General features: G+C 44.0%; 1 long non-coding RNA gene across 1 annotated transcript in view; it reads left to right on the top strand.

The window, feature by feature from the left end:
- The window catches only part of LOC146353878 (uncharacterized), a 149,483-nt gene that overhangs the window by 89,468 nt on the left and 33,582 nt on the right, over nt 1-26,433 (top strand). Inside the window, exon 3 of the long non-coding RNA XR_014788201.1 lies at nt 23,344-23,500. This is a non-coding gene — a long non-coding RNA (uncharacterized LOC146353878). The remainder of the gene's footprint in view (nt 1-23,343; nt 23,501-26,433) is intronic.

Raw genomic sequence — 26,433 nt, 5'->3', positions numbered from 1 at the left:
TTCCCTGCCTGGGGGGGCGGGGGATGTCTTTCACCTGGCCATGAACTCACTGACCTGGTCAAGGGATGTTTCCCCAATGGTTCCGCCATTTCATGGCTGGCCATCAGCGTTCTGAGCTACCTCATGGCATTTACTTCACCTTAAGGTAAAAAAAGGTAAAGGTGTCCCCAGCCAGTCATGTCCGACTCTAGGGGGTGGTGCTCATCTCCATTTCTAAGCCGAAGAGCCAGCACTGTCCGAAGACGCTTCCGTGGTCATGTGGCTGGCATGACTGAACACCGAGGTGCACGGAACGCTGTTACCTTTCCCGCCAAGGCGGTACCTATTTATCTACTTGCAATTTCTTGCTTTCGAATTGCTAGGTTGGCAGGAGCTGGGACTGAAGACGGGAGCTCACTCCATCACGCAGCACTCGGGTCTCGAACTGCTGTCCTGCTGACCTTCCGGTCTGCAATTCAGCATCTTAACCACTAAGCCACCTTGCCTACCACTAAACTCTGGTGGCCATCCATGAAGAGTATAGGTGTGGTCCGGGCAGCCTCTAACTTCTTTTTAAAAGTAAAGCATTAAAGCGAAATAGTGCTTTTCTCAGCAGTACCTACACCTCCTATCTCACTACTGCGCATTTGCCAGCAATTCCTATATCCCCTAACTCACTATTTCACTATCTCACTATAATACAATAGTGAGATACTGAGATAGTGAGTTAGGGGGTATAAGAATTGCTGGCAAATACGAGATAGTGAGATAATGGGTAGCACTTACTAATGCAGTTTTAAAGGGAAAGAAATAAAAAAAGGTGGAATTGGGCATAGGTTGGGGAAACAGGTGTCTCCTCAGAAGTAGCTCCCATTGTGGTCAATGAGGCTCATTCCCTAAATATCGATGCTGCGTTTCTTTACTACTTGCTTTGTTGCAGTAAGGAAGTAATTAATGAGAAGCTTTGAACCTTCGCATTACAGGAGCTTCAGGGGAAAGAGGCAGGGGGTAGAGCCTGGAGGGGGGAGCCTCTCTTATTGGTTGAGCAGCCCCTGCCAGTCTGATGACGTTCACTTCACCCCCCACCCCACCCAGAAGTATGTTCCCGCGAAACAATTTAGAATGGTGCGGTGCACTAGTTCGTGGAACCCTGTGTGGACCAAAGCTGGCTTACCCAGATCAAAGCTGGTGGACCAAAGCCAGCTTGAAAAACCCGGATAAGCCACCATTGTCGTGGAGACACCCCCCAGGAAAGCCCCCATGTCTAGAAGGAACAGCTAGATAGGGATAAATTCATTTAGGATCAGGGTGTAAAATAGAGATGTTCAGTGACATTTCTTCTCAGTGACAGAACTTTGTTTTATATGAGCAGAACTTTAAATGGCATGTTTTAATGCCAAACAGTATTATCAGCTTCTCAAAGGATTCTTTTTTTAAAGTTGAGGATCATCTCCATTTTGATGACCTTCCCAGTAACCTCTAATCTAATTACAGTGAGTGCCAGCCAAAACCCAGGTGTGCCAACAGGATCTTAAGGCGGGAGGGGAAAAAACATAGAGAAACCCAATTAAGATATAAACCAAAACAAAGATTGTTGCTGATGGCAAATCATCCTGGAGTGCATGCTGTGGGCTGTGATTAAGCTAAGATTGCGATGCTTTGCAGAGTGATCTTGACTCCATCGAGCAGCAATTTGTAAAATTTCATTAGAGCTCTACAGACCAGGTAACATTTCTCAGGCTATCTGGGGTGGAACTATGCCTGTTAGGTGGACATATATTTTAAAACTCAAAATTATGCTCATTTCTGGGGAAAGCCTAGAGATACAATTTGACAGCTGTTCAACAGCACTGAAGTGGCAATGTGGACTCAGACTTGGTTTAGCAAAAGGGGGAGGGGGGGAGGATTCGAAGAAAGAAAATTGACCCACTGATGGAATGGACCTGGTTGACCGTCTTGCCTTTAAAAGTGGCCTGCGAATTTCCAGATGCATTAAAATGCCTTTGGGCTATGGTGTGCGGTAATCTTGCTCTCTTTTTTGCCTTTACTTCTACATTAAGGACTTCATTTATCCAGGATTCACATCTCAACCATTTCCACTGGTGCCAAACTCACTTTAAACTGTAAAAGAGAGGTTAATAATGAAAAGGCTATAAAACAGCAATCACACAGTTGGGACAGCTTAAACTCTGAGACTGTGGTAGGCCTTCACAATCCCACATTGCTAGGAAAAAACAGAATTACACACCCTCCATGTGTTTGGCATCAACAGAAGTTAGACACATGTGGCTGCAGGCAAGTTACAGTGGGCATGTCCATTTTTAATTTCCAGGGCACGTAGTATCCATGCGGGCATGGATTAAGTTCTTCCTTCCTTGACACTCAGTGCAACACATATTTATTTATCACACTGCAGCCTTCTGTGGATGCTACCTAGGGATGTCGCAAGCGCAGTTTGGGGTTCAGGAATTCATTGAGCAACCCCCACCCGTGACCCCCAAACTGTGCCCGCCGAGATGCTGTCCTTGTTCACCCCCTGCTTGTGCCCACTCGCGCTCCAAGGTACTCACCGTGAACCTGTTCGGCGAGCGCTGCCATTTTTGTCTTTTCTTTCTAGGAAAAACAGGAAGTTTTTAAAATGTGCATATTAAAATATGTGCAGTTTGGAGCTGGGAAAGCTAAATAAGCACAATATTAGAGGTATAATCCCTCTAATATTGTGCTTACTTAGCTTTCCCAGCTCCAAACTGCACATATCTGAACATGCGAATTTTTAAACTTTCCTTTTTTTCCTAGAAAACAAAGGCACGAAAATGGTGGTGCTCGCCAAACAGGTTCGCAGTGAGTGCTGGGAATTCACCGAAATAGTGGGTGGCTCGAGCACAGGTTCGAGGGGGAAGCGAGCTGGGGCGCGGCTTCGGTGAGTGCACAGAGAAGTGAACTGGGGTGAATTCTTACATCCCTAGTGCTACCACTCTAAATCTGATTAAAGTCTTGAGTTTTGTCCACTTTGACTGCTAAAAAAAAGGGGGGTGTTAAAATAAAGTGTGGCATGGTGAGCAGAGTGTTTGCTCTCTGTGTGAGAAACCATGTTCAGTTTCTTACTCAAACACAAAGCTCACTGCATGGTCTGCAGCAACTCACTTAGGGATGCACAAGCATCCCACTGCTTGAACCTGTACAAGCATTCCAGTTTAACACTTACAAAGCTTCAACCTTTTTGCAAGCACTTGCTTGAATGGCCTGCTGCTGCCCCCCCTCCCCGCAAGTGGCAGGTGGGGCAAGGTGGAGGAGGTAGTGGACATGGAGGCTGTGGTGGAGTCAACAGAATCTCCACATCCACCAGGACCAGTCCCAGAATCTCCAGTGGGAAACCCACATTCTGTGTGTCACCTCTGCAGGGGACAAGCCCCTCTGAGGTTATGAGCAGGGCTGTGTCCATCTTGATCCTTTTTGAGTGCCTTTGAGCAGGGATGCTTGCTTTTGTGAGTGTCCCTACTGCAATGCTTGTGACACCCCTAAAATCACTGCCTCCAAGCCTAACCCATTTTACAGAAGAAATGAGGGAAGGATTCTAAAACACTGTGTTAAGAATAAACTAACAACCTAATAGCAAGTAGTGGGAAACCTGAGAAATTCGTAGGGTGGTGAATTTTATGTGCATGGTTAAATCTCCCCCCCCCCCCGCCCACATACACAACAACGTTAGGGGAGAGCTCAGCCTCTGTGTGCCTGGGAGGCAACAGATGGGAGGAGGGATTTGAGCTCTGAGACAGCACACCAAGGACGTTCTTTTCTTGGAGTTCAAACTTACCTTCCCTGTAGTTACTTTTGGGGTGAGTATTGGACTCCACCTCCCTCCCCTCCTGAACCATTGCAGGAAAGCTTATGTGCACCCTTGTGTTGGCCGAAGAACGCAAACTATGTTTGCTTCCATCCGTCAACACCATAAACACCTGTGCGGCCAGGGATATTCTCTGATGGTAGAGTGCATGCACCACCCATGGCCAAAGCTAGTTTTAAGGGGGAGGGGGCAATTTTGATACCCCCAAAATCTTCCTGCAAGGGTAGGGTGTCTCTAATGTCAGCAGAGGCCTTCTCCTACCCTGCTGTGCCTGTTTAGCTGATCCCTCAAAGGAGATTGAGTAGATAGGTTTGAAGCTATTGCCACCCTGGCATTGAAGCCCTATTTTGCCCACCACATGGCCTAGCTGTAAATCTGATTTAGCACCAAACTGCCACTGGAGAAGTCACAGGCTCTACAGCAGTGTGGCATTTTTCAGTGATAATTCCAGCAACCAGCCAGCAGTGCAGTGGTAGTGCGAACACACCCTGTGTTCATCGGAAAGGAGAAAAGGAAAAGCCCAGAGGCAGATGGAGCAATTAGGCACGGTGTCTGTTCTAGCAGGCATTCTATCCAAGTCTTCAGTCACAGGCACAGTAAGCATCACTTACAGTCTCTGTGAAAAAAAGAAACCACCCACTTCCTGTACACCACTCTGAGAAATTTGGATCCAGATTTAGATTGGGCTCTAAATCCCTGCATTAAATTTCAGGTTGTGCTGCCAAATGTGCTGCACACCTCTGGGCAAAAATGAAGAACAAAAAGCGGAAACCTTTGGAGGGACCAAATCCTTCCCCAACCTTTCAATTAGTCTCTAATCCCTTCACTCCCATAAAATCTCTGCTCCAGGCTGCCCCTGTTTGTAGATTTTCACCAGCCAAGAAAGTCACCTCCCTTAGATTCTGTCCCTGTGGTTTTAAGGGTGGGACCTCTCCCTCTCTCTTTGCTATGGACCACACCTCTCAGTAAGGATCATGCAACTGCAAAGTCTACTCCCCACTCCAATTTGGCACAAAAGGAACAAGCTTTCACCGGTGTCCTTTCCTCTGATGCAAAGATTTTCCACCTGGCAGAGTCAGATATTTACAAAACATTATAAATAATTATTCCTCCCTTTCCCCTCTCCCTCAATTTTGTTTTAAAGGGCCCCGTCAGTGGAGATATTTTTAAAAGCATGACACAACTGATTGTGACACATTTGGTGTTCTTAGTGGGTGGGTGCAGTGTTATTTCATGTTGTTCTTGTCATGGAGCCCAACATTACAAGTGCGCACATTATTAATGGAGCCTGATAATCATAAGTATCAGGACAGTCTGTTCCCAGAAATAGCATAGAATTCCATACAATGTGTGTGTGTGTGTGTGTGTGTGTGTGTTGAGAGCAGTTGTGAACGTTGTCCACCTAATGTTTGAGGTTGGACAATTTGGCTAGTGTATGAGTGAATTCACAGTTTTATTCCAATTGATAATCATTTCCATCAACAGATTCTTATTTTTTAAAATTGTACCACCTAGATCCTCTGCTTGCACTAGTGAGCACTTTGACAAAACAACCAAAAGCTACTGGCATTGTCTTAGTTTGCCCCACAAGACATAAAAGACATTTAGGGCTTGTTCACATAGGAGGCACAATACCCCTCAGATAGCCACTACTGCATTGCCAAACTAGCCAGAGACAAACAATTTCAGAGCACACCCAGGCATACCACGAACAATACCATATGCAACCAGTACTCCATAAAACATTAAAAATAAAGATAAAAATCCTAAAACAGAAGCAAAAACACGTTACAACAGTGGTCCTATTTAAATTGAACCAGCCACCGAGTCTCCCCTCCACGACTACTTTAGCTAACACAATCCTACAGTGGTAGAACAAACAAACCAATAATCTTTTGTGGAGGGGAGAAATACTGTGGAGTCAGTTTAGACACCAGCCGCTCATTCATAGGTTGGCTCTATTCCAAGAGAGGAATCTGCTGAGGAAAATGGTGGGGGGCATCCACAGTGCATTCCTGCGTGCATCTCCAAGTGTTTGTGCAATGGTGAGGCATGTGCAGAGGCACTGCCTGTGGCTGCTACACCCTAAATATCTGAGAGCAAACAGCAAAAGGTGGTATCAGCTTGAGTGGCAGGCTGGAAAACCAACAGGGCACACACACAAACTTTCCCCTCCTCCCAGTATGTGAGCTATGAAACTTTGTTGCCTCCAAATGCCCTGAGGTACACATTTTCAACATGCCCACCCCCTTGGCTCAGGCCTTTTGTAGGTGTCATATTTTCAGAGGGACAGCTGCCCCCTTCTGTTCAGCATCATTTTTCTAGGGATGATCATTGGGGTGGTGTAGATGTTGTGGACATCACATGGAGGCCACTTTAAATTGTTCCATGTGTCACTAAATGCCAGGCCATTTGTAGTTATTGGCCTACCATTTAAATTGAGAGACTGTGCTATTTGTGGTGGCAAAAAAAAACCTTCTATAAAAAGGCCCAAAATTTTTGGCCAATTCTTGTTCACCTTCAGGGAAAACAGAGGGAAGCTGTCCTTCTGCCTGAGAAGTGGGTTTTTCAACCATTACTAGCCTGCTGCTTTCTTTTTAGGGATGTCCGTCTCCAGGAAATTTGGCCCTTTTGGCGATTGCTGGACTTCTGCAGGCGCCCGACTTGGCTTGCTTTTGTAAGCTGAGCTGCATGACTTCCCCAAGTTTCAAGGACTTAATGCATTTTTTTGCCCCAGCCATAATTTGTGCAAATAGAGATTTGTGCAAATTACAGGTGCAATTTGCACAAAATTGCATAATGTGTGTAAAGTATGCAATTTCTGGCTGTAATTTGCTCAAATTACACAATTTACAGCTGTAATTTGTGCAAATGTCTTTTTATGCAAAAATAAATAAATGAAGAAATTCTGCAGAAATTCTATCAGCTGGCCCAACCAAGGCTGACTAAGAGTGACAAGCATCCTAGGAGAGATCTAGGAAATGGATCCACATTATTGTCTACACTTCTATTTGCCAGCTTGAGGCACCCTTAAAGACATGAATCTAATTGTGGTGAGCTTCTTCATTCTAAGCTCACAAAACTCTATTTGGGCACATCCATATTAGACATGGAAAGTGGTTTTAAGTAGGGATGTATGAAAGTCACTTACCTTTTCGAAGGGTGACATTCACGGTGGGGGGGGGAGGTGCTCTGTCCCTCCTCCCAAAATTCTCTCCAGCTGGCTCCACTCCGCAGCGATTCCGCGGAGCCCCCGGCCGGGGCCGCCACAGCCAGACATCCGGCTGCTGGGCAGCCTGCAGGGACACAAGCCGTAGCCGGCGCCATTTGCATCCCTGTATTTTGCTGTGATGGGCTAAGTAAATATTTACGTAGCTTATCATGGCAACCCCCCCAAAAAAACAGCGAACGCAAATGGCGGCGGCTACAGCGGCCGCCATTTGCATTCCCTTTTTTTTTTTGGCCGTGATAGGCTACGTAAATATTTACGTAGCCTATTAAGGCAAAAGAGATGGGAGCAAATGGCAGCCACTACGCCATTTGCGCTCTTCTCTTTTGCCGTAATAGCCTATGTAAATATTTACATAGACTATCACGGCCCACCCCAAAAGGGAACACAAATGGCGGCCGCCGTAGCCGTCGCCATTTGTGTTCCCTTTTTTTTGCCGTGATAGGCTATGTAAATACTTACGCAGCCTATCACGGCTTCCGCAGGGATGCAAATGGCGTCCCTGTGTTAGCCGTGATAGGCTACATAAGTATTTATGTAGCCTATCACGGCTATAGTGAAGAAGTGAATGGTGGCCGTGGCCACCATTTGCAAAGCAGTGCAAAAGGCAGCAGGCAGGTGTCCCGTTTCACGTGCCTTTCACGGGGTGGGGGTGCTTCATTCCACCATGGATTTCGGGGGAGCAAATGCACTGGCATTCGGCCTCACTGAGATCCGTGGCGGAATTCTCTGACATCCCTAGTTTTAAGTCTTCTGAGGAATCATTGGAAAACAATATTGGTAATTTTGATCAGAGTGTTGACAATACCTTGTACGAGAAGTCGAAAGAAACAGAGCTTGGGAGCCATAGCAGCTAAAGAGGAATGAATCTGGTTTAAATGCAAAGCATATACATGGTCTGAAAGAAGCAACTTTTCCTTTTCCTTAATGTTCCTTTAGGGGAAGTTGGAAGAAGAAATCAGCCATCTGTAAATATGCCGAGACCCACACAGTCAGGCGGTAGCGTCGATGGTGATGGTAGTGTCAGGATGGAAAGCCTGGCCCCCTTTCCAACTTAACTGGCTCGAGTCCTTGAACATGAACTTTTGGTTTTATAGTTCTATAAAAGGCAGCTTACCGCAGAGTCCCATTTTAGCAAGTTCAAGCGGGCGGGGCTGGCTCAGTCTCCTGAAGCTGGTACCTCGTCCCTGGTGCCGACGTTCAAGCCCATGACGTCAAAAAGAAACAGGTTGGGATTCCCAGAGTGCCAGAGGGAGGGAGCAACAGTCTTTGTCCAAGCCACCAGGGCTAGATTTGCCAGAAACCCTAAAAGCTTTCTTGGCGTCCCTGTTCGGAGACTTTGTGCAATACTTGGACAGGACTCTCCATCAACTTACTTGCCTGCCTTTGCTCGAACAAGACCCCTCCCTATTATCCTTTGGCCTACCTTGGCTTTTAGTTTCACTTTGGTCCTATTAACAACTGGGAGAACATTGGCACGGGATAGATGCAGATGGCTACAGATGTTTTTAGAGCCCCAGGTATTTGTTCAGCCTACATGTCCTCCTCATGGATTTTGTTTTATGGCAATAAACAACCCCTTGCCCTTGGCAACTGTGCCAGATGCTTAGCCAATGTGTTTAAAGGTAACTTTATGATCTGGCTCAAGTCCTCCCCTAGGTATTTTGACTGCCAGGGTAAAGTAGGCAAGAGGCGCCTGTTCCACAAAGGTTTTCCAGGCACCAACCTGAATTTGATGACTCCTCCTAATTTGGCAGTATTAAAATGGCTTTTGGCTGCACTGGTATGAATTAGTACTTCTCAAATGTCCATACTCAGGGTATTCACCTCTGTCTTGGCATGCCATTAAGGTCAGTCCTGTTATCCCTCAGGAATTCCTTGCTCTTGTACTGCCTTAATGAGGGTAAGATCCTCCATTCTATGGAATATTTTCAAAGCATTTACATCCTCATTTGATCCCATTTCCAAGCCCAAAGGCTGGTTCGCATGGCCATTTTTGGATATGGTGAAGATGTTTCCCTGTAATTTTGCCCTCAGCAGAGGATCTTGTGAATTTTCCCAGCATGTCGTGGGATCAAGAATCATTACTTCTGGCTCAACCCTGTTTTTTCAAACATTGTTTGATGCACTGGGCTGGTTCGCATGACACAGCCAGGGCAGCATGGGTTATTTAACCCCTGACGAGCTGTGACACATGCTGGGTGTGTGCAGCCACCATTTTGAATATGAAATCCCCAATCAGGGCGATTGGGGGTTGGGCTGTGTCATGCAAATCTAGGCAGCAGACTATTCAAGGGTTAAATAACCCCTGTACAACCCTACTACTAATCCAAGGTTATGCAAGGATTGTTTAACCCTCAAATAACCCAAACACAGCCCAACCCATGATTACCCTGTGTTATGCAAACTGGGTCATTTTGCCCTATGGTCTTACCACATCAGCGGATTCATAAGTCTATTTCCTCAAGCCAAAATTGCAGGGGAAAATGAACTTCTGGGAATAAAGCTGATACAAAATGCGGGGCACTGCAGTCAGGCTTGTTGAATTGACCTTAGATGTGTAGATCTCTGCCAATATCCAGGAGTCTCATTAAGATGGGACAATCCAGTCATGTTTGAATACTTTAAGGAGCCATTGCCAGAGTCAAGCACCTGCTTGGAATCAATGGGACATGCAGCACAATCCTATTTTGCATATTTACTCAGAAGTAAGGCCCATTCAGTTCAGTGGGAATTACTCCCACATTAGTGTGCATAGTATTGCAGCCTCAACATTGAGTAGGAGCCAAATAATCAAACGCAAGCAGAATAATTCCCATGTAATTCTTCCTACTACTATTAGATATGGATATTTGCATGACATATGGGATATGCCTATACCACAGTGAACAAGAGCCTGAAGGTCCTTTAGTTTGCTTGTCATGATAATTGGGCATAATATTGCTCATAAGGCTAATGACCATAGTAATTTCTATGCTCAGAGAAGGACAGTAGTGTAGTGGAGCCAGGGATCACAGGGATGCAGCCAGCACTGGCATGCTTTGATTACCAGTGATGCTGATGTTATCTGCCAACCCACTCAGAATTCCTGTTCCTTCTGAGGTTAGGTGCAATCCTCATAGTAGCTGGATGGGTGGGTGGGTGGGAATGAATTTTCCCAGTAACAATATATAATTGTGAGCTATCTCTGTTGTAATGCAAAGTATCTGGGTGGGTGTTGGTGGTATTGAATGGGCAACTAAGACCTTTTATCTTCCCTGGTGGAGATGAGAACTGCTAGAACTGGTTCGTTGATATGAATCAACACAGCTGCCTGAACTGTTGGACTCTCCTTGAGGACATGGCTGTGGGACCTGCCATGATGAGCACCTGCACTTAAATTTACCACCACACCACTGGAGAAGGATGATATGTGGATCACACACAAAGAAAAGTTTGGATGATGATGGATTCCCCTATTTTAGAAGCCTGGAAACTACCATTCTGGAAGCCAGCTACTGAATACCAGGAGTATTGGTTCATTGGCTTCTCAGTCATAAACTGAATTTGGAAGTAATTCTTTGAGGTATACCATACGCTGCAAAGGATATGTAGTTGGAAGGACCATGTATTGCTCAAAAGCAATAGCTATGGCACAACAAAGAGTCTCATTTGACAGGGTTGGAATCCTACTCGTAGTAGGGTAATGGCTGGAAATTGGAAGACTTCAACTTAAGTGTCACACACAAAATTCTAGAAGAAGAAAAAAAGACAAGTCCTTAAGCCGAACCACCAAGAAATGTCTTCAGAAGATACAGGACAATACTTTCATTCGTATTCTAAACTCTCAGGTTGCCTTGTGCACTGTAAGGAAATTAAATTAGACAGTACATATTTGTCCAAGAAATTAATAACCTTGTTTAAAAACAAGAAAACAAACACCATACCTTATCGATCTTCATCATTCTGTTGTGGTTTTCCATCCAGCACTCTCTAATTTGATTGGAAAATAAAATAGCCCCACAAGTATGGGTTATTTCCTTCCAAAGTTGTGCAAAAGCTACAAAAAACAGGCCACATGGAGTAGCCTCTGTGGGTTTTGGATTTCAAGTGCACATCACACAGCTGTTTGCTATTTTATTAATTAATTAAAACATTTATGAATTACCTTTCCATCCAAAAGAGCCCCCAAGGCGATATACAACTTTAAAAACAACGTCATAACCAAACAATCAAATTAAGAACAGCACAAACCAACTTTAAAACATTCAGGGTTGGATCCAGAATCCAGAGTCCTTGTTGTTCTGCCAACAGAAGGCTACTGCTTGCAGAATGGGACTTCTGCATCCTGTCGTCCCTCCTGCATCCACCCCCCATGCACTCTCCAAATCTCCTCTGTTCTGCAAGCCTTCCTCTGGCAGAATAAGGAACCTGGATCCAAACCCCAGAGAGCATAATAAAACTATATAAAATCCACCAAAAGCCAGGCTAAACAGAACTATCTTTGTGGCCTAGGGAAAGATGGGCCAATTTGACCTCCTTGCAGGTGGAAGTGAAGACCAAAATCCACTGCTGGATGGAAGTGTACAGCTGGTGCAAAAGATATCTGTGGTTGATATTTGAGCACATCTTTTATGCATAAGTGGTTATAGACAGTCAGAAATTAGGTCCATTGTTTTGACAAGGTGTGGATAATGGCAGGAAATTCTGTACTATCAGTGTAACAGAATTGCCAAAATTTCAGATTTGTGAATTATATATGATCTAGCCAAAGCTAAGCTCTTCAATCCCATTGATTTCAGTGGCTCAGTTCAGCATGTACTTAATTCCTCCCTCCCCCATTGCAATAAACTAGCCTTGTCAATTGCAGGGAAATCTGGCCCTTTTTGGGCCTGACGGATCCCCGCGATGGACCCAGCTCAACTTGCATTTGCAAGCTGAGCTGTGTGACAGTTCCTGAAACCTGGGAACTATACTGGGGGGGCTGTACAAAATCACGGGCCAATTTGCGCAAAATCACAGCATACATTTTTACAAAATCACAGACATAAATGGTCTAATTTGCACAAATTAGAACATTTACAGCCATATTTTGCACAAATTGCACTATTTATGTCAGAGATTTTGCACAAATTACGATTTAAACACCCCCCCCCCATCCTTGAGTTGGTCTGACTTGGCACACCCCATGTCAGGACACCTAGTGGATGATTGAGCTGGAATCTGGGGGGCTGAGCTGGTGAAAACGTGCCGAGCTTCACCCCACCACCCAATAGATTCCTCCGACATCCCTACAATAAACAAGTTGGATCAACAATGAAATGTTACAGTGTAGAATGCTCCTCTTCAGAATTCCAACTGGTCAATCATGCCCATTTCCAAGATACTTCATTACAAGGGTGTTTATTCACTTTGGACAAAGCCTGAATTCAGAACCAACACAACCTGTTTCAGAGAGACTTGGACCTAGTCCAAAGCAAAATGGATCTTCTTTAAAGTCCTCTGAAGTGAAATGGACTGCTCCGTTCTTGAAGCTTTGGACCTACTTTGGAGAATAGAACTGCATAGTCTGCAGTCAGTTAAAACTTGATAGATTTCCTCGCTTCCAAGCCCTCCATAAAAGAAAAATGCCAGGCAGCAGGGAGGAGGGACAGGTGTAGTTCTGTGACTGATAGCTCTAGCTTCCAACTAAGGAATAACTTTATGAGGGTTCTCCTTTTTACTTCCCATAACAGTATTTTAGGAAGGGTTGTTAGAAGGAACTTGCCAGAGGCTGTTCCTGTGTTTTCACTGTATTTTGTGACTGCGTGTTTCTGTGTCAGCAGAGACAGCAGCAACACTAAGGGCTTCTAGGAATGGCTAGAGAACAACACCAACTGGGAGATACCTGTACCCACTGCTGACACCAGCTCCCCAACCAGGTATGTGGAATTCCACCAAGTTCCTCAAACTAGACTCAGTCGCCCTCAGCCTTTCCCCTCTGGCTGCTGGTACAGAAAGGGCAGAGCCCCACCTTCCTGCTAAAGGTGAGGCCTGCCTGCAACTTGTAATAGAGGGCCACAAGAGTAGCAGTGTGGGGGGGACACACTGGTCTTGCCACCCCCTCTCCCGCTGCTTCATGTAAAGCCAGTGATGATCTGGGCATCTCGCTCAGAAACAAAGAGTGGGAATGACAACCTGCCTGAAAGTATATAGGGGGAAGGGGTGCTCTGAAGGCTTTACAAGCAGGGAGGGTTTTAGATCAGAGTTGCACACTTGCTTTAATGTAAAGCCACCATGATGAGTTGGGCTTCTCAGATCTTCAAAATGAAAAACAAAAAGGATCCCCCTTATGTGCCCACTTTGAGCAGAAACCAAACCAAAACACACACACCCCTCCTAAAACTCTTCATCATACCTCACTAGTCCTTTTGAAATGCTGCAACTTGCTTACCTAGGGACACCTCTATGATGCATGCCATCTTCATACAAATTGCCCACAAAAAAGGGGAGGGGCTAATTCCTTATAGCCCCCAAACTTTAAAGACTCCCCTGGCATAATCCCATTTATAGCCATTTGTTCATTTCCCCATGACAGTCAGTGGCCCAAATGGTGCTTTGGATTGTCTGAAGTGAGGCTCTAGTTTGGACCTGAGGTGAAGCAGGTCATGCCTGAGGTGGTCCAAGGTGAAGTGGCCTGCTATCTGAAGTGCGAAAGCAGGTTTAAGTGAATCTTGTCTTCAGTGCACACCCCTACTCTGATTATATCTTCCTTCTCCCCAGTTTTGTTTCTCCCCAACAGCATTCTGTGGCATATGAGCAAAAAACACCTCATGAGGTTTTTTGTATTTGAGGAAACCTTGGGGTTGCCCCTCAGTATGCATAATTCCCTATTGTTTCTTAGTGGCCGCATTTGGCTACAAAGCTGTTGGCACTCACCAACTGAATTTGCTATTAGATGGAGTGACTGGATTTTAAAGTACTTAATTTTGGTTGAATTGTGCTCAATATTTTTCCTGCAATAAATACTAAAAATTGAAAAATGGGCTCCATTGACGAATTTTGGCAAAAAAAATTCATTCAAATAGCTATTTGCAATTTTTGAGTTTTCAAATTAATCACCTGACATTTTAGAGAGAAAATCTCCACTAGGGCCCCATCTACACCGGGCTTTTACTTTGGGGCAGGTGTGAGGCGAGGTCCCTAGTGATAGATGATGCAGTTGCGACTTCACAGCCATCCGTGGTTTTCGCCCAGAAAAAGTGGAGTTCCAAGGAGTAAAATCCAAGGATTTTACTGCCATTTTTGGGGTTTGCTGTGGGTTCCCCCCGTGGTTGCGGGTCGTCTGTTCCTTCCCCAACCTGACTTCGCATCTTACAGTGGGCGTGTTGTAGGCATGCCTAGTGCCCTTTGCTCCCCCATCCCTTCACAGCTGCACAGTTACAGAGGCACAGAGGAGCGTTTTCATTTATTTAAACGCACTTTCGCACATTTTAGCAGCTTCGTATCTTCACAATGGTCGCTTTTGGCCTCAGTATCCAAGGGCTGCAGAGGGTCTTGTGGAGGAACAACATTGCTCTGGGCACCATTTCAGAGCCATGGCTAGGCACCTAGTGCTCACGCTTGTGAGTGCGAACCATCGCAAGAGTCTCAGGCTGGGGAACTGACAAACTGATGGTGTGGATATGAAGGAGCACAAAACACCCAATTTTTACCTAAAACAGGGTCAGAAAGACACCACAGAGCCCCTCAAATATAGAAGAGCCACTGAAGTGTTGCACCCCCACACTCACAGGACTGCACAGCTGCGCATTTCAATATAATGGCCATAATAAAGGGCACGGCGAGTCTCTTAGGGAAGCATGCAGTACATTGCGAGTGTATTGCAGGGCATGCTGACTCGAAGCTGCATTGCTGCACAGTTGCAGTGGGGTGGGGGGTCAAAGCAGTGCCATATAGATGTGGCCCAGGAAAGCAGAATACGATTTTGTCACTGAAAATCTCCCATTCTTTCTGAGTTAAACTGAGCCCCAAAGTCCAGCCCAATTGATGGATCTTACTTTTGAAGTACTTAGGCCTGGACCTCTGTGAATATGCAAAAGGAATTCGTGAGCAGCACAGCTCGTGGTTGCCCATTGTACAAATGAGATAGTAGAAAGAAGAGGGAAGGAAGCCCATTTTGCACACTTGCCCCAGACTGCTTGCAAGGGGGTGAATGCAAGTGAATGCTAAAGCAAGTTTATCGATATTAGGCACTTGCCAGGAAACTCTAGGTATTCAAAACTTAAATAACAAATTGTGTCAGAAGATGCTTGACAGCCCATTTGTGAATTTAGATTTTCCCACTCACCAAATATAGTGACAAATTCAGAGGCACACTCCACAAATTAGTAACGTTAATTATGTACTTTATGCAGAATACATTTTTAAGGTCCACTGAAGAAGAACCTGATCCAAAATGCTCGTTTACGTCATTCATGCTCTTCAGAAGCGTCAAAAGCCTGTTCCATTCTCAATCCCCACCAAGACCAATGGGCTTTGGCTCTTATTTTAATGGACTCCCCACTGAGGCAGACACTAGTTAAAAGATTACTACCCCAGCTGTGCAATGCGTAGACAGGGTAACAACTAAATGGTGGAGTGACCTCATATCTCATATTTATTGGCTAAATGTGGCTTGAACTAGTCACCACTAGTAAAATAAACCACAGACCCTAATATCCCAGAATATTTTATGGCAAACATACATCAAATACCTTTTCTTCTCTTTCTCTTTCTGTCTCTGTCTCTCTTTCTCTCTCTCCCCCTCCCTCTCTCTAATACACAATAATAGCATCTATACTGTCCACATTTATCTCTCTGTGATTCAAAAGACTTTCAGGAATCTTTTATGCCCACTCTTGTTCCCCAGACTGCCTCAGAAAATTTGCTGGAAACGTTTTCTTTTTTTACAGCAGAGTGAGACATATCAGAAATATGTTCATCTTACTATACCAAGTCAATTAAAACAAACAAACAGCAGAATGGAAGCATTTGACCCCAATCTCTTGAGGAAAAAAGTGTCTCTTCTGTGATGGTTACTACTTTGACCGCATCTTCTATACACAGATGGTTGTGGGAGGTCAAAATGAGGTGCTATGACTTGACGGTGTGTGGCCAAACAGCAGGGGGTTCTGAAGCTTAACACTGATGAAGACTGAATTATGTCATTAGTTAGCCAGAGCTCGATTAAGCATTAAGCTAAATATATTATAGAGCAGGAATTCCAGTACTGCTATAGTGTAATTATCTTAGAGTGGCAGTCTTAATCACCTTGAAGCAGATTTGACTGAAATCAATAGGACTTCCGTTAAATTTAGGATCAGGGTGTTAGTGTACTTCTTTGTGAAAGAGGAGGCCTGAGGCAGCAAGTTCCACACATTTTCAATTTTTCTAAGCAAGTACAAAGACAACTTGTATAGCAATTGGTGTAGAAAGTGGGATCCTGACAATCCTTACTTTCAAGCCACAAATTTCAAGACTCCCCCGCCACTCATTCCCATTCATTTCTCTCCAATTAGCATCTGTTCCTCTCTTTGCAAAACAAACAACTTATTGGAGCATAATAAACAATGCAATAGAGCAAGCAAATATATACACAAACAGTATGAATAATTTGTTCTGAATGTAGACTGTTAGAGGATTTGGTTTCCAACATTCTGGTTTTCCTGTGCTCACGCAAATGTAGCCAAAACCACACATCCCCCCCGCCCCGAGGGAGGTATCAGCAGAGTTGGTGTAACCCCAAGTTTTTTGTGGTATGAAAATTCTGAAAAATTTTTTTTAAAGGGAGAGAACCCACTCCAAAAAGGAGCCCAATGATAACTCAATGGCATGGAATAGTGACAGGGGAGTGGGAGACACACTGAGAAGTTACTGTAAAATTTTCCCATGGGCAGAACTGAGAGCTGTCCATAAATGGAGGAATCAAAGACTGCAATGTAGACGGAGAGGGAGGAAAACCCCAAATGGAGGAAGCGAACTTATTTGGGAGTCAAATACCATGCTTGTTTAGCAGGAAAGGGGGTGTATGTCTACCTCTTTGGGCTTCTAGGGGTGCAGGCAGAGGAAATGTGACACAGAGTCCGCTGAATTGTGGGTCCTGAAAACATGGCTCTACTGACAAAGGTTTACTGCACGTCTTTTTGACTGAATACTGAGGGTAGCCTAGAAAGGTGAACAGCAAGCTAGGGCGGAAGCCACATTGCTAGAGTCTCTGCATGCCAGTGCTCAAATTATGGGTGGCAAGGCAAGGGGGCCCTTAATGAAATCCACAAGCTGAATCCCGACTTCCCCTAATTTTAACCAAGTCATGCCCCTCTCCATCCTTCTGAAAAGACTAGCTAAAGGGGAATCACAAAAGGTAGTGGTGCAGGCTCCCTCTGGCTCCCCTGTAATATGAGCCCTGTTCCAGAGTTAGAAATGGGAGCTCCAGAACATTTCAATCATCCCTCCTACCGAAGGATATGAGATGAAAGAAAACATAAGACACAGGAGAAAGATGCCAAGCCTGTTGATCAGCAAGGGTCATTTTTCCAGGGGCAACAATAACTGACATCTTTTTGCTCACATTTAACTCACTTTTCAAAATAAGAAAGAAAAAAAATACTCCAGAATATCTGCATCATTAATGAACTTGAAGTTATTTTCCAATAGTGCATATAAACTGCAATGCATAGTGATAATCCCCCTCCTCCTCCTCCAGTGTAGCCCCCATTTCCACTACAAAATGTAAATAAAGGGTGTGATTTTCATCTGCACTTGGGATTGGTGTGCATTTTACACAGGACTATGCCTGGATTGTATATGTGTATATAGGATCACTGTTAGCAGGGTTGTCCCTTCCTTCCTATGCATTGTCCATTCCACAATGGCGTTTAAGAGTTGACATATTTTGATTACATGGAAAAGGGGGCATACAGTTAGGACTGAAGCCGCTATTAGCTGCCCATTTTTGTTGTTAACTGTTTATTTGATTTTTTTTTCATTTTCCAAGCCGCCTTGGGTTCCTTGCAAGAGGAAAAAAGGCGGGGTATAAATGCAATAAATAAAAATAAATAAATAAATAAAATCACTAAGCAAAAAAATGGATATGTAAGTAGTTAACTTAAATAGGAAATAAAGAATAAAAATAAAATGCATAAATAAAATATAAGTGTTGTCATCCTGCTCATTTTAATGTGCCCAAGCCTCTTAGAATTCACCACACAAAACTGAAAAGAAGATTCACAGGACAATATTGTAAAACCTCCGGACTTAGCATAGCTTTGTTTAAATGTATGTATGTATGTTTTATGTTGGACCATGGGATACTTTTGGCTCGATTGGCATCTCTGGACATTGGGGGTGTTGCTCTTTCCTCGTTTACTTCTTTTTTGTCAAATCGTTCTTTTTCAGTTTTTTTTTCTGGTATTGTCTCAGACCCCATTTTGTTCACAGTTGGGATGCCTCAAGGGTCTGTCCTTGAACCTCTCCTTTTTTCTCTCTATACCCTTCCCTTGGGTTCCCTTATTTTTGATTGTTGTTTTCAGCATCATGATACCCAGGTTTATCAGACTTTTGACCAGCTTTGGGGGAGAGAGTGGGCATCGGCAGGAGATGGTTTACTAGTGATTTCTTCGTGGATTTCTGCCCACCGCCTCAAGTTGAACATGGACAAAACTGAAATTTTGATTTTCTGCCCTGATAGTCCTTCTCCTTTTCCTTCCTTACCCCCCCCCCCCCGCCTTCAAGGTACTCAGCTTGTCCCAGTCCCCATTGCCAGGGTCCTGGGGGTCCTGGTGGATGATTGTCTCTCGCTGTGCTCCTTTATTGAGAGCATAGTGAGGACTTATAATTTCTACTTAATAAATATCTGCCGGATCTGCAGGTTCCTGTCTTAGGTGACTGCAGACATTTTGGTTCGGGCCTTAGTTGTTTCATGTCTAGACTTTTGTAATAGTCTTTTAGCAAGCCCCCTTCTTTCTTCCCTCTGTCCTTTAATCCTGGTTCAGAACAATGCTGTCAGGATTGTTCTGGACCTTCCCTGTTTTGTTCATATTACTGGTTATTGTAAGGCCTTGCACTAGCTTCCATTGAAGGCCAGGGCCCTTTACAAGATTTTGGTCCTGGCCTTTAAGGCCCTAAGGTTGCATTACCCAGCCTGTCCATCCTCTCTTTTGTCCTGGTATGTCCCAAGTTGGGCTACTAGATACATGGGCCAGGCTCTTCTGACCCGCTCTACTTCACAGATTGTGGTGTCTCGTTATCGTGCATTCCAGAACCTTGTCCCAGAGCTGTGCAACTCCCTTCTCCTACCATTACAGTTAACTGAGAGTTTGGAGGTGTTTAAGAAAGGTTTGAAAACGTATCTTTTTGAGAAGGAGGGGGAGTGGTTGGTTGTTTTTAAGGTAAAGTGTGCTGATTTTATGCTTATTGGGGTTATTAAGACTGTTGTATTAATATTGTAATTTTGAGTTAAGTTTTATTAGAATTATGTATTTTAAATTGTCGAGTTATTTCTTTTATGTACAGCACTTTATGACAAAGCACTACATAAATTATTATTGTTGTTGTTGTTGTTATTATTATTATTATTATATTTTGTGTTCACCACTATGAAATCATCTCTAGATGTGGAGTGGTATATAAATATTGTAAACAAACAAACAAACAAACAAACAATTTATTTTTTTATTTATTGGGAGAGTAATCCTGTGGTACCAGGAGAGTGTCCCAGGCAGGATAGGATTCCTTGGAGTCCCGCTTCTGAGGACATAGACACTGCTACAACCTCAGAAGAGGAATTCTGGAATTTGATCCTCCCCCTCCTGCCCGAACTGTGGAAAGAACCATGATGGCTGCTTTCCGAGGTGGCAAAGGAGAGGTCTCTAAGGGGCTGTTCCAGTGGGTGGGAGGGGAGGATTGGATGCGGCCGCCAAGTTTGGAAGTGGCCAACTATCCCCATAGGACTGCACCCTAAGTTTGTAGAGCTTCCATCTTAGTGCCCTCTATTGAACCTCCAAATCCCTAAACTCTAGGTGATCCCAGATCAGGTCTTAATGAGATAAACTCATCATGACTGGCTGTGGACTTCTGGCTTTGAGCATTCTTTTTGCATACTCCCACTTCCAGTAAAGACTTGCCACGGCAGAAGAAAATCTCTTCTTTTTTACCTTCTTTTTGGTTTGTATCCTTGCTTTCCCTCCCTGTGCTTTGGATGGAGCATAAGGAAGGAAAGATGGAACTCTCACCACCCCCTAGATTCCACTGGCAGAAAAAAAGATAGGATTATCGTGGAAAACAGTCCTCCCGGCACATTTGAGCTAAATTAGTCTTTTGTGTTCCAGAAGATACGTATCCTGAGCAAGGATGATAACAAATTCAAGGTTTGCCATTTTGCTTGACACAGTGGGCACAAGTCATTAGTCACATGATTGCTTCTCATTGTCCAAGGAGAGAACAAAACCAGTGTCATGCCCCCACTGGAGGAATCCTCCTCAGAGGAAGAGCTGGACTTCCCAGAAACTGAAGGTACCCCAGGGCAGTCACTGTCACCAGACCAGGAGGAGCCTGGGCCCACAGGGGAAATGGCTGCAGGTCCATCCCAATCAGGGGAGGGGACTCTGCCTCTGAGACTGAGCAGCCCCTGGCCTCCAGGAGCATCATCGCCTCAAGTGACAGGCCAGTAGGGCTCCAGTAAGAAGGAGTGCTTGCTTGCAAAGAAGGACTCCTCAGGAGTAGGGTGCTGAACAGTGCACTCTGATTACTGCAGCTGAGCTCTGGGTGGGGCTTGGCAGGCTTTGGTGTTAAAAACCTTCACTGTAGACCTAGTAAGTGTTGGAACAACATTGTTCATCAGCTTCTGTGTCTTGCTTTCTGGACCTTGCCTTGTAATTGACCTTCCATGCTACTGATCCCTGGAGTCCTGTTTGACTCTGCTTCTGGACTGTGTACAGTAACTTACTGCTTAAGTTTGCTTTGACCTTTGCTTGTATCTGGACCACTCCTGCCTCTGCAATATCCAATACTGGACTGGAACTTTTGTGCATGACCATTTGCCTGCTTTGTTGCCTTGCCTTTTGGATTGCCCCATAATTTGCTCCAGCTCAGAGTCTACTGCAGCCAATGCAGGACAACCAGCCTGCATTGAGGGCAGTAATGTTCATGGTCTACCCTGAAGCTAATAACCTTAAGTTTCTCCATTGGTCCCCTGTGCTGAGATGGTGGAAGATCTGCACTATATTAACAGTAGTCTTGGCTTGAAAAGACTGCAGCAGTGCAGGTGTTGCTATAACATATTGCTCTGGATTCGTGTTTGGGCCAAAAGTTATGACATATGTTTCCCTCTGGAGATTTACATGCACGCTGAGGGGGTGGGAATGAGGAGTGAAAGGAGGGGGGAATAACAAGCATGAGAAAAAGAACGACTTGGCACCATGAATGGATACAGATGTTACAAGTGTGAGACCACGGCAACAGCAGCTATAAACTTCAACCATCCCTGGAAGCTTAGGTAATCTAGAAATGAGACATGCTTGGTTTCTAATCCTTAATGTAAAAGAAACTTTTTGCCTCACTCTGTCTCTGTCTGTTTGTCCTCTTTTCTTGGTTAAAATAAAACAGTAAGATTCAAAGTTGGGATGATAATCCTCTACAGTAGGACGGTATCTATCCAGCCATCTAGAGCAAGGGTGGGGAATTTCAGGCCCAAGGGCCAACCCTGGCCCTCTGGGGTTCTCCAGTTGGCTCCACCCCTTGCCCTAGCCCTGCCCCTTTCCTTCAACCACCAATAGTTTGGTGGTTTTCCAGCTATTATGTTGTTTCCCTCCATTTGAAAAGGTTGACATGCCTCTCCTAAATGTGAGTGACTAGCAGTAAGAGCTTTAAACTACAATATGCTGTAATTATTTTGTATTTTTGGCCCCACCCATTTTGCCTTTGGCCCTGCCCACCACTGGTGTGTAGTCCCTGAGAGCTTCTCCAAAATGGGCATTGGCCCTCTGGCTGAAAGAAGTTCCCCAACCCTGGTAGCATCTAGCCGTTGTGAAATGCTAGGGGACCTCTTGGTATGGCCAGGAAGGAAGCACTGGAAATATCCTTTCACTAAATCAACACTGTGAAAATCCACAGGCTTTTCTGTAGTGGGATAAAACAAATTGCTTGCTATTATAATGGAAGGTTGGCCCATGCTTTTGGGGACTAAGAAAACTGCGGGCAAAAGGAAGAGCTGACTATGAAAACACACATGGGTTTAGGGACAACCACTAGGCAACATGTAATGCCTTCTCCAAGAGACAAGTGGAAAATAATACAAGAATATGCTATTCTTATTTAATGCAATGTTAAATCCTTATGCGTTTTTACTCACTACGTGTACTTGAGAACAAAATGGGGCATAAAGAAGACCCCTCCCAGGGCTTCCAGGGCTAGCAATGGCAGGAGAACATCAAACACAGAGGGAGCTGTTTACTGCAATGGGCTATAATGGGATCATTACAGTGGCAGCACTGCAAGGTCATGGCCCTTTCTATTGAAACCAATGAGAGTACTAGGCCCTCATTGAAGCATCTATGCATAGACATCTGTGCTTCCATGCACACACACTCATACACAGACTTTACATTCATTCCAATGAAATCAAACCCTTTTGCAATATGGAAGCAGATAAACAGTGAAATCCTATGCCCCATATATAGACATGGAAAAGGCATTTATTTGAACCAAATGAACTAGAAATAATACACCTGTTTCAGATGGCTAGCTGGCACAAATCTGGCAGTACTTAACAGTTTCTACCACAATTTATAGGCTTTCCCTATAATCTGCAATTAATGTTAAATAAATCTGTAATAAATAATGTTAAATAAAATAACATTAATCTGCAATTAATGTTAAATAAAATCAGCAACATCCCCCCCCTTTGTTTTTCTGGCTCTCCTTATTTCTCTAGCAGTATCTTTGTTCCTGTTGTGTCCCTTTTCTGTGAATGGTCAAAATTCAGCACAAAGGCACACACTGCAATTCTAAGCACAAGTTAGGGAGAAAGCCCCACTGAACTCAGTAAGACCTACTTCTGAGTAAATATGCTTAGGATTGCACTATTAAGTCCATTGATTTCAAAGGCTCAGCATAGTGAACTAAGATTATGGCCTTCACTTTCACCACATTGCTGCTGAGTCCATTCTCTTTATCCCTACCAAATATTTCTTTACATTTGAACAAATCTAGTTTCCATTCACTTTCTCCCCTTTCACATTCCATGTTCTGGATTTTCATTCGACATTGTCATTCTTTATCCTATTTTTTTATATAGGTATTACTTAGGCACCTATAAAAGCCAGCTACTATGGAGTGGTATGATCCCTTGCCATAGGGAGGCATATATGTGAATGACGCAACCACATTGGTGGGCAGACCATTTGGATTATCCCGTGAGATTGGTACCCTGCCAGAACTACAGGATTGCCACAGTAAGTAACCAGTTCACATGTACGATTTTCTCCATGTGTATATTTCTAAAGCGGTATTTTCTAAAAGCTCTCCTGAAAGGTAAGTCTTTTGTCAAAAGGGAGACCATGGTTAACCGTTTGCGTACATAAGAACGTTAAGAAAAGCCAAACTAGATCAGACCAAAGGCCTATTTAGTCCAGCATTCTCTTCCTTAAAATGGCAAATGAGACACCAGTGGGAAGCCCAAAAGCAGAACATGAGCACAATAGCACCATCCTGCTCATGTTCCCCAACAGCTGGTGTACAGAGACATATTGCCTCTGATATGGGAGGTGATTTATAGCTATCATGACTAGTAGCTATCAACTGCCTTATCCTCCAAGAATCTGTCTAATAACCCCCTTTTAAAGCTGAACGAATTGGTGGCCATCACTACATCTTGTTGCAAATTCCATAGTTTAACTATACACTGTGTGAAGAAGTACTTTTTATTATTTATTTATTTCATTTCTATACCGCCCAATAGCCGAAGCTCTCTGTAAAAGCACTTCCTTTTATCCTGAATGTCCCACCATTCAGCTTCATGGGATGACCCCAAGGTTCTAGTATTATAGGAGAGAGAGACAGAGAGAGACATTCCTCTATTCATCATCTCCACAATATGCATAATTTCCATATACTTCTATAATGTCCACCCCCACCCTTTAGTTACATTTTTTTTCTAAAAAGCCCCAAATGTTTTAATGTTCCCTCCTTAGGTTGAGGTTGAGAACTATTGCTTTAGTCTAACATAATGTATAAACAAAATGTAGGGATGTACGGAGTTTGGTAAATCATGGATTGTCAAGTGTATTTCATTCCATTGTCTGCTTAATGACAGAATCAGATTTTTTAGGGATATACAAGAATATTGTGTCACTTGCACAAGTGTGCATCAGTGTAAGTATGTATTAGCTCACATCCTCCCCAAAATTTAAAAAAACAGTCTGCAAGTCCACAGAATCCATGTGACTTTGAAAAAGCTAGTCTGCTACAGAATCTGCAGGTTAGTTTCATAGAAATCTGAACTAATTTGAATCTGCTGTGGATTTCTCCAGTATCCCTAAGTCTCAGTGACATGCTAAAACAAAGATCCTGGTACTCAAGCATTCTAATTACAGCAGTCGGTGATTATATTATCTGTGAATAAACGCCGTTACTTTGAAGAGCATCAGGGAAGAAATACAGCAAACTATCCAGCTGGATTATAGGAAGAGGGGTAGACATTTTGTTTGGTTCTATGGTGCCTTCTCCCCTTCATGAATCACTGCCTTGTTGTGGCGAAGGGGCTTGCGTAACTCAGTGAAGCCATAAGCTATGCCGTGCAGGGCCACCCAAGACGGACAGGTCATGGCAGAGAGTTCTGACAAAATGTGGTCCACTGGAGAAGGAAATGGAAACCCACTCCAGTATCCTTGCCAAGAAAACCCCATGGAACGTATCACAAGGCTAAAAGATATGATGCCGGAAGATGAGCCCCTCAGGTCGGAAGGTGTCCAATATGCTACTGGGGAAGAGCAGAGGGTATTTCCAAGTAGCGCCAGAAAGAGTGAAGTGGCTGGGCCAAAGCCGAAAGGACACTCAGCTGTGGATGTGTCTGGTGGTGAAAAGAAAATCCGATGCTGTAAAGAACAATATTGTTTAGGAACCTGGAATGTCAGATCAATGAATCAAGGTAAGCTGGAGGTGGTCAAACATGAGATGGCAAGATTGAACATCGACATCTTGGGAATCAGCGAACTAAAATGGACAGGCATGGGCGAATTTAATTCAGGGTACCATCATATCTACTATTGTGGCCAAGAATCCCTTAGAAGAAATGGTGTAGCACTCATAGTCAACAAAAGGGTGGGAAAAGCAGTACTGGGGTACAATCTTAAAAATGATAGAATGATCTCAGTACGAATCCAAGGCAAACCATTCAACATCACAGTAATTCAAGTCTATGCCCCAACCACTGATGCCGAAGAAGCTGAGGTTGATCGGTTCTATGAAGACCTACAACACCTTCTAGAACTAACACCAAAAAAAGATGTCTTCTGCATCATAGGGGATTGGAATGCTAAAGTAGGAAGTCAAGAAATCACCGGGATAACAGGCAGGCATGGCCTTGGTGTACAAAACGAAGCAGGACAAAAGCTAATAGGGTTTTGCCAAGAGAACATGCTGATCATAGCAAACACTCTTTTCCAACAGCACAAGAGGCGACTCTACACATGGACATCACCAGATGGTCAATATCGAAATCAGATTGATTATGTCCTTTGCAGCCAAAGATGGAGAAGCTCCATACAATCAGTAAAAAAAAAAAAAAAAGACCTGGAGCTGACTGTGGCTCAGATCATGAGCTGCTTCTTGCAAAATTTCAGCTTAAATTGAAGAACGTCGGGAAAACCACTAAACCGTTCAGGTATGACCTAAATCATATCCCTGATGAATATACAGTGGAGGTGAGGAATAGATTTCAGGGATTAGACCTGATAGACAGAGTGCCTGAGGAACTATGGACGGAGGTCCGTAACATTGTTCAGGAGGCAGCAACGAAATCCATCGCAAAGAAAAAGAAATGCAAGAAAGCAAAGTGGCTGTCTGATGAGGCTTTACAAGTGGCTCATGAAAGAAGGGCAGCGAAAAGCAAGGGAGAAAGGGGAAAATATACCCAACTGAATGCAGAGTTCCAGAGAATAGCAAGGAGAGACAAGAAGGCCTTCTTAAATGAACAATGCAAAGAAATCGAAGAAAACAACAGAATGGGAAAGACTAGAGATCTCTTCAAGAAAATTGGAGATCTCAAGGGAACGTTTTGTGCAAAGACGGGCATGATGAAGGACAAAGAAGGCAGGGACCTAACAGAAGCAGATGAGATTAAGAAGAGGTGGCAAGAATACACAGAAGAACTATACAGGAAAGATCT

This window comes from Heloderma suspectum, chromosome 2, assembly GCF_057233095.1.
Source record: "Heloderma suspectum isolate Gila_16-S chromosome 2, 16-S_ref, whole genome shotgun sequence".
Taxonomy (NCBI): Eukaryota; Metazoa; Chordata; class Lepidosauria; order Squamata; family Helodermatidae; genus Heloderma; species Heloderma suspectum.
The sequence above is the reverse complement of the archived record's forward strand: the minus strand, read 5'-3'. Positions and strand labels throughout refer to the sequence as shown.